At 39.2% G+C, this 9,136-nt stretch overlaps 1 pseudogene; it reads left to right on the plus strand.

Annotated features, from left to right (window-relative positions):
• The first annotated feature begins 7,864 nt into the window (after positions 1-7,864).
• Positions 7,865-8,029, plus strand: LOC134318620 (U2 spliceosomal RNA; annotated as a pseudogene).
• The last annotated feature ends 1,107 nt before the right edge of the window (positions 8,030-9,136 follow it).

Consider the following 9,136-nt stretch of genomic DNA (forward strand, 5'->3'; position numbering starts at 1 on the left):
TCAAAAATGATGTTTTTGAAATTTTTAATAAATAGAGTTTAAAAAAGTGCAGAAACCTTTTAAAGGACCCTCGTACTTAAGTATTAAAAGTAGAAGTACAAGTAAATACTGTTCTTTTAACTGCAAACCACCTTAACAATGGAGCTTACCCTATACCTACAGAAAAACCAGGTCTTGACAACATAACAATTTATGACTTTTTATTTTAAAACTGCAAAAAAGAGCAAATTTCCATGCACCTGCAACATGGGACCTGGGTTTAAACTCGCCTGTGGTCACTGTCTGTGAGGAGATCTTTTCCTAGTGTCTCAATAGGTTTCCTCTGGGTACTTCAGTTCCCTCCCGCCTTTCAAAATCAAATCTTCAATGTAACGATGCACCACAAGACAGTTAAAAATCGATTCACATGTGTAACGATTCAAATCGGTTTACCTGTATAATGAATCGATATTCACTTTAAACAGCAGAGGGCGCTGGCGCTATTCACCTCGCCTGGTTGACATCACTACAGGGTTGCCAGGTTCAGAATTTTCCAGCTAAATTTATTTATGTGAGGATACTTTCTTTATTTGTATTATTCATTTATTTATGTAATGTGGGACTTATTTTAAAATTTAATTTCATTTTTTTTAAAACAAAAAGGGAAATGTGCAGCATTGTTTTGCATAGTTTGTACCTACCTCAGAAATAAAAGGACATCCATTATTTAGATCAATAAAAGATAAGCACAAATACAGTATTTTATTTTTTAAAGAGAAATAAAAGAAAACGTTGTCATAATTTGTCTTCAATTTCATTTTGTTTAAAAATCAGGAAAAAATCATATCGTGAATCGTATCACATCGTGGGTAGAGTGTATCGTTACATCCCTAGTAAATATAGTGCAATTAAGAAGATAAAAGTAGAGTTAATAAAAAAGAAAATGCTGTTAACTAGGTAAGAGTTCAGAAGGGAATTTTCAAACCAATATATTGTTATAATTTGGCTTCAGACATATGAATGTGAGTTTGCTGAGATGAAATGATGCCTGTTTTCACAGGGGTGAAATTGTCTGGCAAGGCTGAAAGAAATTGCACTGATCAATGTTTATCCAGCAACCCGAGAGTGATCAGCATTGATGAATGTTTGAAAATGGCTGTGAGATTGAAAAACACGGCTATTAGCCAGAGCCAGCGGGAGAAAAAGAGAGAACAAGTATGGACAAATTGATATTCTGCCAGGGATGTTAGTTCAAACATTCATAGAGAAATTGTTTGATACAGAGAGAAGCAACAAGCGAGTAAACAAACAGATAAAAACACCGATCATAACTGGTGTGGTCTGAACCAGAAAATAATGAACTTGCATAATTAAAGAAGAAAATATTCTGGTTTGAGGTCTAGACATATTGATCAAAATGTTCTCTCTGTTTCACTTTACCTGTTGTTAAGCTTTTCAGGTGGCAAGGTAGCAGTTTTGTTATCAGTGTTTCATGTGCTTTGTACTTTCATTCATTTATTCATTGTCTGTTTTACCACAATTTTACCTTGGTCAGGGTCACAGTGAGTGAAATTCACTGAGAGAAAGAAAACACCCGGTACAGGTCGCCACTCCATCACAGGGCAAACACGGACAGCTCAGTGGCTTAGTGGGTAGCGCTGTCACCTCACAGCAAGAAGGTCCTGGGTTTGATTCCCAGGCGGAGAGGTCTGGGTCCTTTCTGCGACCTGTCCAGGGTGTTTTCTTTCGCCCAGTGAATTGCACTCACTGTGACCCTGACCAAGATAAAGTGGTGGTATAACAGACAATGAATGAATGAATGAAAGTACAAAGCACATGAAACACTGATAACAAAACTGCTACTCTTGCCACATTGATTTTTTTTTTAAATATATGGCACAGCTTCTAGAATGGATGTTGCATGTAACCTGGCTCTCAAGGTCCTGGGTTCAATTCTCACTTCTGTTCACTCTTTCTAAGTGAATATCGCATGTTTTCCCAGTGTCTGCAAGGGTTTCCTCCATGTACTTCAGTTTTCTTTCTTCCTCTTATTGTTTGAGTTGCACAGAAACTGATCTTGTTTAGTTATGGCTTAAAGCGACCTTCACTGATATCAATGATACACTTTTTGAGATCTGTGCAGAGCTTCCTGGACATTTCTTTTGTAACGGGTGCAATTACATTAGCCCTATTTATTTGGACACAGAACAGTCACCAACAGCATGCAGTCATAATTACTAACATATGGCTCACATAGGGATAAGATCAGCAGGTGCAATGTCAAGTCTGACTGGAGTATCGTAAAGCATACAGTTTTTTGGACTCTGACTCTGACTCTGAGGTAAATGACTCATTCTTTGGAGTTATAAATTATGTAGCACTATCTTTCAGTCAGGGCTTCGTGTGTTAGAACAGAGCCTGCTTAGAGCGCTGACCTCAGTAGTAATGCTGCGGCCGAACGAAAGTGAATTGCCACGGTCATGTTTCATTTTGTTGCTATAATAGCAGCAAAGAAGACCATCTTCATATAATTGCTCATGGTTCTGAATGTGATCAGTTCTGTTGTCAAGTGTTGAGTAATTGGGGTCTAGTTACTCTTGTCAGAAGAACAAGGTCAAACTTATATTTTTAGGCTATCGGGGGGGGGGGGGGGGTGATTTAAAACTATGGTTAAAGATTTCTGGTGTGTGTGTGTGTGTGTGTTAATGGAATTGTTTTTGTATAGGCTATTGTATATAATGTCAGTGTCTTTAATTGAAGAATCCAGCAGGGATTTAAATGTCAGCTTTTTCTATGAGACTGCCATTTAGCATTATGATGGAGTGTGTGTATGTGTGTAAGTGTGTGTGTGTGTGTGTGTGTGTGTGTGTGCGTGTGTAAATATTTAACAAAGGAGAATAATGGCCTTGCTTTATCAGTGTTAAACAGTACTTTTTCCAAGCCAGTGATATGAAAGAACCATTGAACTCATTATTATTATTATTATTATTATTATTATTATTATTAAGTGAATTCTCACTCCTGGTGATCGGATAGAGAGTGTTTCTCCAGAGTATCCTTTTTTTTTTAGCATTTTCCCCCAATTTTCCTCCCAATCTAGTCGTATCCAATCACCCTATCGCATTACACTTCCTCTCTACTGATGTTGATCCCCACCCTGATTGAGGAGACCGAGACCGACACACGCCCCACCCGACACCGACCGCATAGCCGACCACGTCTTTTCAGCTTTGTGTACAAAGAGACATACCCTAATCCACATTATCCCCCGTCTCTGTGTAGGCAGCATCAATCAGCCATCAGAGGTTATGAGGTCCCCTCAGGCACCCTGTCCTTGAACAACAGCCAATCAGTGTTCATGTAGGTGCCCACTGAGACGATTTTCGAACTGACGAGTTTAAAATGTCAGCTCTAGTGTGCTATCGTGTTTTATCACTGCGTCACTTGAGCGGCTTCTCCAGAATATCCTGTTTACTCTTTGGGTCTTCAGGCTTTCCTAATGGCTTAGCATTCATATCCATCTTGTTGCTGGCCGTCCTCATCCATTCCTTGCCTTTTTTACATTCTAAATATGAGAGTAGGAGTAGGAATCCACTGACCCTCACTTGTGGGGTGGGTGGCATGTATTGAAGGACCTAAATATATTCTGTAAACTCAAGTTTTGCCAAACGTCCCACTTTACCTAGAATTATATCAAGATAAAGTACCAAGAAGACCTTCAGCATCATGTTTTCCTCCAGTTTCAGTGGTGTTACACACCATGCTGTGTGTTATTCATCCCTTTTTTTTACTTTTCAAAAGTGAGCAAAACAGAAGATGGTTCAAAAGACGAACGTACCAGGGGTAACAAGATACAGGTCAGAGCTAAAACAAAGAAAGGCAAAAACAAACAATTTAAAACACACACAAAACTTAAAAAAAAAAAGTCAGTCTGTTGTTAATGAAACCTCTGTTGCCTTCATGTAGCCAAAAATAAAACCATCTTACTATTTAAGCAGAACAAATCTAGAAGTTTTGGGAGCTTGGGAGAGCGGTACTGTTGTCTTGTACTGATACAATAAACTGAATCGTTACAGTGACATGCAGTAAACAAGGTAAATTAAATAAGGGGTGTTAAATTATCACTCCAGTTCAGTGGCGAGAGCTTTGATCAATCTAATGGAAGCAGACGGGTGTAGAATTGGTGAGAATTTTACCCCCTTGTCTTCTCTCTTTACTCTTTTTTTTACTGAGATTATTCAGCTGTAAGTACAATATCCAAATCTTATTTTTGAAGTGACACCTTTTAAATAAGTGAAGTAGAAGCTGCCAGGGATGTTCACACAAAGATTTAAATCACATTCTATTGTTCATTTCAGTATTTAAACTGTCTCAGTGAATCACAACATCAATCAAAACTCCTCATTTTCAGTAATGGCAGTAACTAAATGATGATAATTATTATTGATTAGACTAATCTGTCTCTAGAAACCGATCAATCCAGTGTTTTTAAACATTTCCCTGAAATAAAAGGAACCAAATCTAAATGGACGCTTTTTTTATACAACCCCAAATTCACACATTCTCTATTGGGGACAGGTCAGGACTGCAGGCAGGCCAGTCCAGTACCCGTACCCTCTTCTTCTGCAGCCATGCCTTTGTAATGTGTGCAGCATGAACGTCCCTGGAAAAGATGACGTCTTGATGCTCTAAGATCTGAATGTACTTTTCTGCATTAATGCTGCATCACAGAAGTGTAAATGACCTTTGCCAAGGGCACTGACACACCCCTGTACCATGACAGACCCTGGCTTTTGGACTTGCTGATGGATGGTCCTTTTCGTCTTTGTTTCTGAGCACACAGCATCCATTAAAAAAAAAAAAAAAAGACCTGGAATGCTGATTTATCTGACCACAATACACATCTCCACCGTGTGATGGTCCATCCTAGATGCCTCCAAGCCCAGAGAACTCGACGCCGCTTCTGGACATGGTTAACATAAGGCTTCTTTTTTTCAGAGTAAAGTTTTAAGTGGAATTTGTGCACATAACTCCGGACTGTAGTGCTTGATAAGGTTTTCCAGACAAACATGAAATATCTCGTCTTCAAACTGTCTGCAATTAAATAAAAGGCAAAGCAAATGTAAGGAACACTGCTTGTTTATTTATTTGCACTTTCCATACTGTCCCAACTTTTTCTGATTTGGGGCTGTTCTATGCTTTTGCCATTTCTTTTCATTTCTAAAAGGAAAGAATAAAGGAAACTGTCGAAAGAGAAATGGAATATCTGAGAGCAGCATTGTAATTTGTCTAGCATGGATGATCATTTCTAGGATGCCTGCTGTCCTCTCTTTTCCTGTCACTACTCTGGGTAAATATAGTTAATCACTGACTGTGTGAGATATGTGTAAATGTTTAGATAAATGAACAAAAGTCATTATTACTGGTGATTATTTAAGGATGAATGTTTCCAAGAATACTACAGATCTCCAGAGAGGCGTGTCAGGAGAGTTTATTTAACATTTTAACCACCAACCATCAATCCTCCGGCAAGCCAGTCTGTCTCAAGGGTGAAATATAAAGACTCTCAGTGGAAAAGAGATACATGGATTCGCTATCTATACACGCCCGGGTCTTCTGAGCTCGGTCCAGTCAATTTTTCATTTAGGACTCCCGGGAATACCACGACTGATAGAATCTACAAAATGACCCACTTTTTTATTTGTGGAACGATGTAAGATTACAACCATCTGTTATCCACACCTCCACCTGCATTTACACACCTGGAGAGTGATGCCAGAGATATCTAATAAAGGTGTCTGAAAGTCGCTTTATAAACCTATAAAAATCCATCATGGCAGTATATAAGGATGTTTATATACTGTGACTGATCGATTTGTTAAAAAGCAGTCATAGGTGAGCTTTTGGATATCCCCAAGAGATCCTGTCTTAGGTAGAAGCAAGACCTCTAATGTTACCCATCACTGCTGTACAGATGGAATAGGTGCTGATAGAACCAGCTCAGAAAGACACAATAGTTACTGTATGTTACATTTACATTTATGTTATTAAGCAGATGCTCTTATTCAAAGCAACCTATAATTGTAACCACATACAATCCAAACTTTAATTGGAAGTCCTTGCTTAAGGTCCCAACAGTTGCAACCTTTTCATGTTGTTCTTCAATGGTCAGGACCCCCACAGGACCACCACAGAGCAGGTATTATTTGGGTGGTGGATCATTCTCAGCACTGCAGTGACACTGACATGGTGGTGGTGTATAGTGTGTGTTGTGCTGGTATGAGTGGATCAGACACAGCAGCGCTGCTGGAGTTTTTAAACACCTCACTGTCACTGCCGGACTAAGAATAGTTCACCAACCAAATAAATCCAGCCAGCAGCGTCCTGTGACCACTGATGAAGGTCTAGAAGATGACCAACTCAAACAGCAGCAATAGATGAGCGATCGTCTCTGACTTTACATCTACAAGGTGGACCAACTAGGTAGGAGTGTCTAATAGAGTGGACAGTGAGTGGACACAGTATTTAAAAGCTGAAAGCATGGCCCCTGTGGAACTAGGTTCAAACCTTGCCTGCGCTCACTGTCTTATTTAGCATCATATGTACGTCTTGTGTCTATGTGGGCGTTCTTCAGGTACTCTGGTTTTCTCTCACATGCAGAAGTTGAACTGGTTCCTGGAAATTGTCCCTGGGTGTGAGTGAGTGACTGTGTAAGTGTGTGGTGCCCATGTTGTCCAGAGTGAGCCTGATTAGGCTTTATTAGGATTTATTCAAATCACTGCTGATCAGAGCTGGTGTTATTCAGAGTAGGAAAATAATGGGTTCAAAACATGTTTTTATACTTGTTTACCAGATCCTGCATAGTTCCTCTGGTGAAAAAGAAATGTCCTTCAACAATAACTAAGAGGAATTAATCATCCTTCTCACACAGATTCTCAGTTTGACATCTGTAGGCGAACAGTCTGAACTGCTGTGTTGTTCCTGGAGACTCGTTTCACAGTTTCCTTTTTCTCCTTCATCACAGAGTCCCTCTTTCATTCAAAACAAAACCTGTGCTCCTACAGCCTGCTGAAAGACAGATTTAATGACCATGTCCTTGTACCTTTCAGTAGCCATTTAAGTAGAACCTGGCATTCTCCGGCAACTGCTGCGTAAATCAGCACTGTTTTATTACAAAGTTAAACTGTCCGTGGTGATAACAGATGGTACGCAGGACCTACAGTGATTTGTGAGACACTGGTGAGGATGAAGAACTTAAAAAAAGAAAAAAAGCTTAGAATAAAAAGACAGAAGGAGCAAGTGAAGGACAGCAGGGCTTAAGCAGAGGGTGGCTGTCACTAAGTTATGGTTTATCTCTCGTCCCTGGGTGAGTAGGTGGCTCTTTCATTACATTTTCATTTTCAGCATTTAGCAGACGCTTTTATCCAAAGCGACTTACACAATGAGCTGAACACAATGAGCAATTGAGGGTTAAGGGCCTTGCTCAGGGACCCAACATTGGCAACTTGGTGGTGGCTGGGCTTGAACCGTCAACCTTCTGTTTACTAGTCCAGTACCTTAACCACTGAGCTATCACTGCCCTGTGATACTCTTTCATCTTTTCTTCCTCTACTAATCTCAAGGACTTTATCTTATTTTGCATCTCATTCTATTTCATTTTATCTTGTTCCATCTAATCATGTCTTGGATCTCATCTGATTATTTTTGGTCTTCTCAAAATAATTCATCTGATCTCACCTTATTCAATCTTATCTTAAATCTTATCTCATCACATCCTCAGTCTCACCTCTTCTCATTTCATTTTCTATCTGTTCTCATTTAATCTCATCTCACCTTCTCTCATCTTAACTCATCCTTGATTTAATCTCATATCTCATGTTATCTCATCGCTTCTCAGCCTTTTGGCTAAGATCAAGTGTAGTATCTGTTCTTATCAGTTTAATATCTGATACGTCCTCTATCTGAGGACCATGTTTTTTGGGACAGTGGTAGCCAGCCTAGTGGGTAGAGATTTGGGCTATCGATTGAAAATTTGCGAGTTCAAATCCCAGCTCTGCCATGCAGCCACTGTTGGGCCCTTGAGCAAGGCCCTCATTCCTTTCGACCCTGCACTCTGACCCTAGCTTCCAAACCAGCTGGGATATGTGAAAAAAGAATTTTGTTGTACTATATATGAATATATGACAAATAAAGGCATTCATTCTTCATTGTATCTCATCTTATGTGAGCTCAGATCTTACAAGATGAGATAACTCCTCCTCACTTTATCCCATCTGATGTCATGTCTTAAGTCATCTCGTTTCTTTCTTAGATCAGATATCATCTCGACTTATGTCTCATCTTACGCTTCTTAGACTTACTCTCTAATGCAGGGGTGGGCAATTAAATTTTCCAAGGGGCCACATAAGGAACTCGGACTGCTGTGGAGGGCCAGACCAATAAGGTGAACTTAATTCTGCTCAATATTAATTTTATCTTTTTATTTACATTTACATTACATTTTCATCATTTAGCAGACGCATTTATCCAACGCGATTTACAATATAGTTACAGTATACATCGCAATTAAGGGTTATGGAACTTGCTCAAGGGCCCAACAGCAGCAACCTGGCAGTGGTGGGGCTTGAACCAGCAGCCTTCTGATTACTAGTCCAGTACCTTAACCACTAGGCTACAACTGTCCACTCTTTATGAAAAGCAGTGAATTGTACAGTTCTAATAAGCTGTTAATGTTTTGATGTTACATTTAGAAAATTAGAAGTATGCAGAGTGAAAACATCAACATTATTTTACTATTTAAACAAACAAATGCAAAAACAAATGTGAACAAAATGTGCAGGTTTTTAAACTTTACACTATTTTGTTTTGAGTCTAATTACCTCATTTGTTTTTCAGTCCTTTGTTATTGTTTAATATTATTTTTAAAATCACAGAGCTGGTCCTGACTGCTTCAGTTCTGGTTGTGTTAAACTTTATAAAACAGTCTTTGTTGCTTTTGCAGTTTAGTTAGAGAAGCTTCAGGTGTGACGCTCCGCATCGTTCATATGCTTGTATTTCTGTTTAGTACCGCAACAGCAATTTAGAGCCTAAATTCTGATCCTTAACCAGCGTTACACCTGACTTTAGTCAGTTGTAGCCTAGCGCTTAAGGTACTGGA

The sequence above is a fragment of the Trichomycterus rosablanca genome, chromosome 7 (genome assembly GCF_030014385.1).
Source record: "Trichomycterus rosablanca isolate fTriRos1 chromosome 7, fTriRos1.hap1, whole genome shotgun sequence".
In the NCBI taxonomy this organism is placed as follows: Eukaryota; Metazoa; Chordata; class Actinopteri; order Siluriformes; family Trichomycteridae; genus Trichomycterus; species Trichomycterus rosablanca.